An 11,000-nucleotide genomic window follows, 5' to 3' on the forward strand; every position below is an offset into this window, starting at 1 on the left:
AAAACCATATAATTATCTCAATAAATACAGAGGACACATTTGGTAAAATAGAACAATCCTCTATGATTAAAAAAAAAAACTTAAGCCAATTGGATATATAAAGAACATTTCTCCACACAATCAAGGCAATACATGAAAAACATAAAATGCCAATGTCATACTGAAAGGGGGAAGGTATGGAAGCATTTCTGCTAATATCCAGAACCAATGTTCATCCCTGCTATTCAGGACAGTTCTGAAGGTCTTAGCCAGATCCATTGGGCCAGAAAAACAAATTCAGCTGATACAAATGTCAAGGAGCAAGCCAGCATTTTCCCATTTTCAGATGACATGATTCTCTATATGAGAGCGGAAAAAAAAAAAACCACCTCTTCTAAGAAAATATAGGATCACTTATAAGAAAGATTAGTAAACTTGGAGGATATAAATCAGCACACAAAAAAAGTAACTTCTGTATACAAAAATAATTCCATGGTGAAAAACTTTTAAGATCAGTTCCACATAAAGTGGCTGAAAAAATATCTCCAAATAAGTTAAACCAAGGATGACAGAGACCTCCACAATGAAAATTGTAAAATGTTAAATGAGGAATTAGACTAAGACATCAAATACTACAAAAATATCCCATATTCATGGATTGGTAGGAATTGAATCTTTCCGTACTGTCATAAGAACCAAAGCAAGCCCAATCAAAATACCTGTGGCATCATTTGCATTTCCAGAAAAAATGATGTTAAAATTCACTTTGCATCATAGATATCCAAAGTAGGTAGAACAACAATGAAAAGAAAGCAAGGCTCATTAAAACACCAGACTTCAAGATGTATTATGGTGCATTTGTAACCAAAAAAGCCTGCCACTGGTGGAAGTCACTCACAGACCAATGGACCAAAGATCTCAGAAATTAACCCACATTGCTACAACCAACTAAGTTCAACAATATCAGTATGTGTGCAGAATTTTATTTATTGAATATGAACATTGACTAAAATTAATAACATTAAATAAAATTGAAATTAAAATTACACTAACATGTGTAGATTATTATATCTAAAAAGATTCATGAACTCCAACACACTTTCAGGAATGGCCAAACATCCTACCATTCATCAGCAGGATAGAGAAATGCAGTCTGTAAGCAATCATCAAACTGCAGAATTTCAGTCTTGACAGGCTTTTGATATCTTTACTTAAAGTAGTGTTAAACCTGCGATTGTGAAGTTAAATGAAAGTATGACAAGGTAAAAATTAAGGAAAATTAAAGAAGTAAGGAGGAGGGCAGGTGGAAAACACAAGGAGGGGTAGGTGGGAAGTTCTACTGCACTCCTAAATCTATATTGTGAAATATCTGATTTTTTTTCAATTTATATAAATAAAACTTTTGAAATATATAAGAAAATTCACAATTGCATTTTTCAAAAGAAACCTGAAAACAGAAATAATAGTAAATAAATAAAACTTTAACTTGAAAACAGAAAATAATAAATAAGCCTTGACAAAAGCAGAAAATAATAAATAAATAATTAAATAAAACTTTAACCTTGAAAAAATGAATTGACCTTTCTCACAAAATACACTGTTGAAATAACTTCATTAACTATTCCCTAAAATTTAGCAAATCATCACAAAGCAAAATCAATATATTAAATAGCATATTATAAAAGAATTCATGCTTATGATTTAATTTTAAAAAGTGCTGAGCTGGAGTTTAGGATTTAAGTTGGTAGTTAGCTTTGGAGAAAAGAAGTCAGCAATAGTAAGGAATGCTAACAATTTCTTTTTTTACTCAACGAGAATCTAGTCGGATAATTTGTGGATCAGTTCCCTCACATTTTCTAGATTTATATTTCTGTATTTGTTTATATCTAGAAGATACGCTCTCCTCTCCAAACAATAGCAAGTTGAAGAGTGTAATTTATGGTATCATTCTAGAGAGAAAAGTGTGTGCGTGTGCTGTGTTTAGGGAAAATTGCACATAAAAAAACTGTAGGCAGTGTTACGATCTCAGAGCTAGAGATTAGGGGAAACATTAAGGATTTAAAGAAGAACATTTTTTAAACTCATCTCCCTTTTTGTTTTAGTTTCTCATATTTATAAATTTTATCAATATAAAAAGTTCATGCATTCCATAGATTACAGTTCCAAAAAGATTAGAAGAGAGGAAGAAAAAGAAAGTAGAAAGGGAAGGGGGAAGGATTCCCACCAGAAACCCTATGGTTTTGCTTTGAGATGATTTACACACACACACACACACACACACACACGTGTGCTGGTGCTTGAAGATAAGAGGTGGGCCTGCTTACCGGGAGCCTCAGGAATGTGTCCTTGGGAGAAGAACCAGCCTTCAAGATCCCCTTGTAGAAAGCAGGTCCCAGAGGATTACTTGCAGCAGGTCTCCAGGTGGCAGAGCGGATCCTGGGAACATCCAATACAGGAGAGGAAGAAAAAAGCATTCTGGCTCTCATCTCAATACTGCCCTTAGATTACCATATAGGGCTAGGATTCTTTCTCAATGAGATGGGGAGTATTCTGAGTGCAACAAGGGTGCTTGCTGTATAATTCCACATTCTGAAACATGATCACTGGAATCTATGTCTTCCCTTTGGATATTGGGCTCCTCACTTGCAAAGGAAGTGCTGTGCACCCATAGTGTGCATTTGCCCCCACCAGGCAGTGGAGCCTCGAGGATATGAGTCCCAACACCTCCCATGATGACGGCCTCACCAGACCAGACCACACCAGACCATATGCTCCTGGGTATCCAGATCTGAGACCCAAACAGTTCTCTTTCTTTAAAATTGTTTTGGGCATTTTGCCCAGCAGAGTAAAACAGATTATGCTAGAAAATCAGTACCCAGTCCTAGGGTTATTACTATAAAGAGAGCAGAAAATGCAGAAGTAGCATTGAAATTGTGTATGTGTAGTCTTGGAACATTTTGTTGGAATAGGCTAGAAAGGGTAGGTATTGTTAAAGGAGTCACAGAGAGAGCTGACATGGACCCAGAAGACAAAAAAGATCAGGGAAGAATTTTCACACCTTCAAGATTGGTTAACTGATTTTCACCACATACTAGTAGTGATGGAATAGAAGAAAATATTAAAGATCATGCTGACAAAGTCCCCAGTAGAAATTAGCAATATTAATATAAACCAGAATACAAGAGCATCCTTGTCTTGATGCGGCAAGAATTTGGCTAAATCGTGCCCATGGATTTCCTGGAAGTCTGAATTTAATGAAACACTGGATGAGAACATTTATGTACAACAAAGTGTACAAGCTGCTGCTTGATTTCCACTAACAAATGAAGTCCATGTTTTGGAGGAAAAATGCAAATTGAAGACAAAATTCATAATCAAATGCAAAACAGTAAAAAATTACAACATTTTCAGGCTAGCTAACAAGAGTGGAGGAAAAATGTAGAAGTTTCACCCAGAGGCTTTTTGCTAAGCAAATGAGATACAAAGAAGTCTGGCACTTCACTTCAAAACAATGGGACAAAAGCCCAGGTGTCATGTCAGAAATATCCCCATGTGTCTCCCATCTCAGGCCCAGAGACCTGCAAGGAATGCATAGTTCCAGGAAGCAGGCCTAGGCCACTCCTCATGCTCAGCCTAAGGCCATCTTAGCAATCGGCTCCCAGTTGTCCATCAAAGCATTCTATGGCCAGACATGGCTCCTGGTGCCACTCTGAAGGAAGGGAGCATAAAATTGTGACAGCATTCATGTGATGTTAACTCTGAAGTTGCACAAGGCAGGGGTATTAGAGAACATACTAGCTTTCACTAAGCTTCCCAACAAAAGCCTGAGACCTGTCAGATACAAAAAGTAAAGGGGAGCCACTGCATGAAAATGTCCATCAGAATGTTTAATGGAGTCAGGTAGAGGAATAGCCAGCACCGAGACCCTAGAACATCAAAGCCAACAGCAGCATGCAACACAGCTCTGGGAAAGCTACAAGCACTAGCACACAAAGCCAGCAGGACAGATCAGCCACTTGGGCTGAGAGCAGCAAGTCCTCAGATGTAGGGCTGTCTGAGGTCTTGAGGCCACACCTTTCAGCACAGTGTGCATAGAACACTTGACTTAATTTTCACTGTATGCCTTGTTGCACGTTGGTCTTGCTAGGAGCCTGTGACTCCTTTCTACTTCTGATTTCTCTCTTTGGGAATAAGAGCCCTGATCTTCACACCATCTCATGATTATGCCCAAGAAGTACTTTTTTATTTACAGATGGAAAGCGTTTGCCATCAGATGAGTCACAAATGGATCCTTCCTTTTGCCCTTTTGACTGATACTGGAACAAGTTAAGATTTGTGGCAGTATTAAAACGGGGTGAATGTCTTCACATTTTGACAATGATAATGAACTTTGAAGGCACGAAAAAGAATATCATTCTTCCCCAATTTTCCATGTGTTAGAATCTTGTTCTCTAATGTGCAATTTTAAAGATTTTTTTTAATTATTTTTTTTATTGGAAAGGCGGATATACAGAGAGGAGAGACAGAGAGGAAGATCTTCCATCCGATGAGTCACTCCCCAAGTGAGCCGCAACGGCCGATACTATGCCGATCCAAAGCCAGGAGCCTCTTCCAGGTTTCCCACGTGGCTGCAGGGTCCCAAAGCCTTGGGCCGTCCTCCACTGCTTTCCCAGGCCACAGGCAGGGAGCTGGAAGGGAAGCGGGGCTGCCGGGATAGAACTGGCACCCATATGGGATCCCGGGCGTGCAAGGCAAGGACCTTAACCACTTGCGCCACCGTGCTGGGCCCTAATGTGCAATTTTAAAGTGGAACAATCTTTAAAAGCTGGGTCCTAGTGAGAGATTATTACATGATGATATCATTATCGTCTAAAGAAATTGATGTTTGTTCTATGAGGTGGATTATTTCAATGAGCTTGGGTATCCAACTCTCTATTTGTCTCTTCTACACATGCTGCTGTGCACCGTGAGTACCTCACTAGTCAGTTCTAGGCTAGACCCATAATCTTCAGGATTATTTTCTTTACAAACATCTAGCTTTCAAGATTTCATTATAGTAAAAGAACGTGAAGTAAGACAACTGACATTAAAAATACCCATTGGAAATAAGTAGCATACTTACTGAAGAAGTCCATTTTCATCTCAAGAGAATAAATGGTGAAATCATTCAGGAAAACATCGTTGATGTGAACATATCCAACTATTCCTGAAGGCAGGAAAGGAAATGTGAGAGAAGCATGGACATTTTCTAGAGTGGAGCAAAGAAATGTAAGCATGTAGATGCCAAAACATTTGTCTATATGGCTAAAGCAGTTAGGGTTCACAATTTAGTATGAAACATTGCCTACAAATCCCTAAAAGAGATTGGGCTTTATGATACGACAAGCCAGCACTTAATAGCAGCTTCACTCTCCTGCCCTGAAGAACTAGGCAATCCAGAGCAATGAGAAGTCACTTGCATTCTGAGGTATTAGTATCTCCTTTCTGTGGAGTTAATTTCTTCCTCTCAAATCTAATGCACCCCAATATTACGTTCAAGTAACTGAAGAGAAGCTAAAGCCTGCTTCTCAAGATGAGAGCCCACCTTTATTTTCTTCCTGCATTTTCCATGAAAATTTGATTCAACCTTCATTCTCCACCAGAATCCTCGAAATCTGACAGTCCTGCTCGGAGGGGGCGGGGAAGTTTGAGGAGACTACACCACCAAGCAAAGTTCTATGGATCATACTTTTCCCTGAATTGTAGATAAAAGGATAAGCAATGAAAGAAAAGTTCCCAGAACCCCAAAGTAGACCCTTAGTCATAAGGCCGCCACTGTGTTCTTCGTTGCTCAGTCTTTCCTTTCTGCTCTGCTGCCCATATTAGGAAAGACTGGCTAAGACTTGCCTTTGATCAGAGATCCAAACAGGGATTGATGACTGACTCAGGGCAAAACAGGGAAATGTGATTCGTGTTTAAACACCTACATAGGTCCTCATGGACCTGGGCCTAGTAGCTGCCTTAGACTTACAGCCCTTCACTCTTCCAGCTAAGGTCCCAAGGCAGGAGAGACACCAAGGGTAGTCAAGAGAAATGTGAAAATCTGTGTGAGTACCCAGTCATATTGGCATTTGAGGAGAGCATTTCCTGGCTCTGTAATTACATACCGTGGATTGAGGAATTTTCACTTCCTGGTTATTCTTATCTAGAAATCCTATTAATGTATAATTCAGAAACACCTGGAAAACAAAAACCAATGTCATACTTACAGGTTCATATGCAGAAAGGGAGGAGAATGGTTATTATTTAGGCAAAAAGAGGTTTTTATGAAGGAGCTCACAAAATGTTATCAGGTTGCAACAAAATTTAGTTTGTTCAGGTAAAAGGATTTCTCTTTGTATCCCCAATGTCCCCTGCATTTCAGATGCTGTCAATATCATCAGATGGTGGTAAAATGGACCAGTAACTAAATACCTTCCCCCAATGACAGAGGTATGCCAGACCTTATCCTAACCACCCAGAACAACTCAGAAATAACCATCTGTGCTGTATCTTCAACATGAACATACAGATGGCCTGCAGTGCAAACGGAACTCTCATAGAGGATGAATCCAAAGGACTGTCCACTTCCATTGTTAATAGGAAGATTCTCCATATTGACTGGCATCTTTGATTTGACCGGCTGTGCAGGAGACATGGCAAGAGCCAAAATGATGAGAAGCCTGAATGCTTCATCCAAAGACTTCTGTCATTTTGTTTTGTTTTGTTTTACCATATACTTGTCCCCAAGGGTGCTCTGAATAAAAAATAAAAGGACTGATGCTATGTGAAAATGTGCTTGTGTTTTATATTCTCTCTGATAAGGTGAGTTAGGAGATGGTGGGTGCTCAGTGAACAGGGAACAATCACAAATAATTATCAGAATTGATCAAAATAGTAAATTGCATTCTAAAGCAATGACAATCAAAACACAAATACTCATTTAGCATCTTAACGATAACAATGAGTACATTTTAAGCAAGTTAATGTCAGTGGAGCTGAACACCATCTAAACAAGAGACTTTTTTTTTCAATAGCTCTCATTTTTCAGGGGAAACATGTAGTCTTATTTGAAAGGGAGAGCAGAAACCCACAGTTCATTGGCCTGAGAGACTGTCAGTGAAGACAGAGGCTCAGTATCGTGGATTCAGAAATGGGAAACACAGGACTTTTCTTACATGGATTATGCAGTGCAAAAAAACAGAATGCACTAGACAGGTTCACCTGAGCTAGAAAACAAGATTTTCCACTACCCAGATATCCCTCTTCCCACACATTTGTGCTTCAAGCTCAAACTGCTTCACCGTCCACATGGAAGGAGCTGGTGGCTCTTGTGCACAGTTCCAATCTTGGACAGACTGCAGAGGATCAGTTTTCATGTTTTTAAGGCAAAGTTTCCTGATTGAATCCCCAATCAATGTAGTAAATCCTTTTTTCCCTTCTCTCCAATGGCCAAACATACTCACAGCATTTAACAACAGGAGGATTTCCCACAGGGGCAAGCAGTACAATACTGTCACAGAAGGATACACAGCCTTGGGCTTACTCTCAGGTAGTGGGGGCAGTGGAGTTTCTGCAATGAAAATGGGCCACAGGATGAGAGGTGTCTGAAACAAACACCATCTTCTCCAACACTTCCCACCCCTCTGTGACCTGTTATATCCCAAAGACAATAAATGGCATGAACAATATCCTGAAATGTGTATGCAGTTCTCCAACAATGATGGTCCGCAGGCAATAACTGAGAGCTGTCCAGTTGTTTATAACCTACACACACCAGGCAGATTATGAGGTCCTCTATGACAAAATATTAACTTGTTAGAGTGAGTGATCTATGGGAGGAAGAAGTCTGGCTCACTTTTTTTTTTTTTCCATCAGTGCCATACTTACCTTACCTAGTTTCTAGCTATTACTACATGGTTAAATATGTTTAAATAATTAAAATTAAGCAGAGTGTGTTTTGTGCTGTAAAGGGTTTAAACCCTGTCACACATGGCACTGAGAGCTTTACAAACAAGAGCTCGTATAATCTTCACCCACAAGATAAATTTTTATTTCCACGTCTCATTGCAACAAATAAGATACTAGAACTAGAACTTGCTCCTGCAAAAACTGCAATTTCGATGTGGGACACCATGGTCAACTTCACTAGGTTGCCCTAATTCTCTAGAGCATCATCAAACTCATCCCTTTCTCTGTTCCACAAAATGCCACATGAGGAAGATCAGCCTCCAAGCGGTGGTTGCTGAGGTACCTGAGACAGATCCAAGGAGTTCTCGAAAGATGAAATACTTCTCTGTGTAGTCTCCAGCCTCTGTCAGCACAGCACCATAGTCTGTAAGACACCCAGGGTTCTGTCATATGCCATGTAACCTCTACACACCATGTCTCAAACCACAGAAAGGGACAAAAGGGGAGGCATATACTCCTATCTGCAGAATGTTCCATACCAGGCTGAAGCTAGGCACGTAATGACTCCCCACCTTCCTGGGGACCTGAACATGCCATGACATTGGAACCACCCCTCGAATTTACCCTCTTATTCTTTCGATCCTTGAATCTGAAATTCCTGACTCTGCTCTCTATGCCTAATAGCCATCCTTATGTGTTCCTCCTCTTGTTTTTAAGCTATCCTACTTACATAAGAAAAAAGTTCATGTATATCAAATTTAGATTAGGGAGCACAGCGATATTTCCCATCATACCATCCCTCCCACCCGTTTTCCCATCCTCTCTCATCTTTCTTAATTTTTTAGAGAATGAAGGTAAGTTGTGAGAGTGTACAACAAGAGCTATAAATCCAGGGCAGCCTTTTGCACTACAACGACAGACTGGTGGGGCATAGTTAACTATCACAAAAAACAGGAAGACAGACTTGAAACTTCTTAAGAGATCATAGGTTAAAGCTACAAGACCCCAGCACACTAGCAGGACATTCTTTAAGAAATTCCACCCCATCAGTGTGGGGAGGCGACGACGCCAGCAAACACTCGCCATGGTTAATAACGACACCCCTGTGCTTATCAACATATGCAGCTTCAAAGTTGGTCCCACCATGGAACATGTATGCATGGAAGGACAAGTCATGCTTGAGGGATTCTAACACTGTTCTCTCAACCTCTATGGAGGCAAGAAAACAGAACAAACTGGAAATTAGCGGAAGGTATCTTTTTATAATAAAGAATATTTTTATATTTTACTATTGTTTAAGTTGTATGATACACATTTTATATCATTAAAAATTACACACACATACATGCTTGTGTATGCTAGCACACGACTACTATGAGAGAAAAAGTATTTCCTGAAAATAAAATCATTTTTAAATAGCTATAACAAGCAAATATGGTGCAGATGGTTAACAATTCAGGAATAATCACTATTTTAGACTGACTTCTCTGGTTATCCCAATCTAGACCATAAGGAAGAGTCCTGTTGTTTTTTTCCCATCTAATTTTATTATTATTATTATTATCATTTTATGATACAGTTCCAAAGACTCTAGGATTTCCCTTACCCCATTCCCACTAGTCCTATATTATTACTATATTGTAGTTCTTCATACACTGTCACATGCCCATCTTTGTGGGCATGGACGATGGCAGAGAGTCCAGCATTCCATTGCCTAGATATAGTGAACAGTTTCATTGGGAGTCCATTTTTTTATCTGGAAATAAATATACTGCATTTTATCCTCACATCTGGATGCAATAGTCTCCATTATAGAGTTATTATACATCCCCTTAAATGAAAAGCCACAATACAAAATCAACAACAGGAAGAAAAATAGAAATTTACAATGCCATGAAGTTAAATAACATGCTACTGAATGACTAATGTGTCACTGAAGAAATGAAAATCAAGAACCTTCTTGAAGAAAATGATGCTGCTGTATGATCTATGAGTCAGTGAAAAAAATTTAATCAGAAGAAAGTGTTTTGAAGATATGAAACTAACAAAAACAAAAACAAAAAATCATGAGAGTTTCTGCAGATCTTTGTCGTTGAAATGTGCCTCCTGTAGGTAAAAAAAAAAAATAGATGGATTTTGCTTTTTAATCCAGTCTACTACTCTATGATGTTTGATGGATGAGTTTAAGCCATTTACATTTAAGGTTAAAACAAACAGGTGGTAATTTTGTTCTGTCATTTTAGCAATAGGTTGTTTATTGATTTAGTCTTCTGTTGTTATTTTACTGGGATGTTCTTCGCATTTGTCTTTGGTTTTGGTGGGTGCTATTCCATCATCTACTCTGGAGATATGACCGTCTAAGACAAACTTCCATTTTGCTTTGTGCAGATTTCTTTTTTTACCTTAGTATTTCAAAAAGCTGCATAATGTGAAGCCATATACTATTGACTGTTTTGCATTTTAATGAACTTCTAGCACCACTAAATTATAAGCTAACTTCAGGATAGGTGTGATGTACTTTATATTCACAAGGCTTATCTTTAGGGACTGAGTGGTGGCAATTAACAGGAGATTGATAACGATTTCTGAATGAATGAGTGAATTATTTAGTGGAGACTTGTGTGCATAATCTGTGACTCAGAGGCATCTCTACATGGAGTAGAGCATCAGCAAACTCTTACCTTTCTCCCTTGGAAGAGACTGCTTATCTCCCATTTCTTGTACCAGCCGACCCAGTATTGCATAATCAGGATGGGTTTGTTTTTCTAGAAACAAATAAACACTAAGTCCTGAGGAAATGGATGAGAAACACCATGAACCCCAGTGTAACAGACCAGACCTTCATGAGGTCATATTTCACGAGCTTCTCCCCCTTTCCAGCTTTCCCTTTTGATCCATCCTTCCCCTATCAAGTCTTCATCAACAGCCATTGCTTTGGGTCCTCCTTTCTGCCATGTCTCCTAAGTCCTTCCAGCATCATGTGCCTCCATTCTGTATATGGAGAGCAGTGATTCCAGCATTGAAAGAATCTGAATACACAGAAACCTGACTCGAATTCTTCTGTGGAGCCTGAGGATCAACCCTCTTGGGTC

At 39.1% G+C, this 11,000-nt stretch overlaps 1 long non-coding RNA gene across 1 annotated transcript; it reads right to left on the minus strand.

The window, feature by feature from the left end:
* Positions 1-2,302: 2,302 nt before the first annotated feature.
* LOC121167491 lies at positions 2,303-6,191 on the minus strand. Its single transcript, XR_005885595.1, has 4 exons — positions 6,126-6,191; positions 5,564-5,642; positions 5,098-5,185; positions 2,303-2,415 (listed from the first exon to the last, which is right to left on the minus strand). It is a non-coding gene; the product is annotated as an uncharacterized LOC121167491 (long non-coding RNA).
* Between the last annotated feature and the right edge of the window lie 4,809 nt (positions 6,192-11,000).

The sequence above is a fragment of the Ochotona curzoniae genome, unplaced genomic scaffold (genome assembly GCF_017591425.1).
Source record: "Ochotona curzoniae isolate NIBS_2020 unplaced genomic scaffold, NIBS_Ocur_1.0 patch378, whole genome shotgun sequence".
NCBI lineage: Eukaryota > Metazoa > Chordata > Mammalia > Lagomorpha > Ochotonidae > Ochotona > Ochotona curzoniae.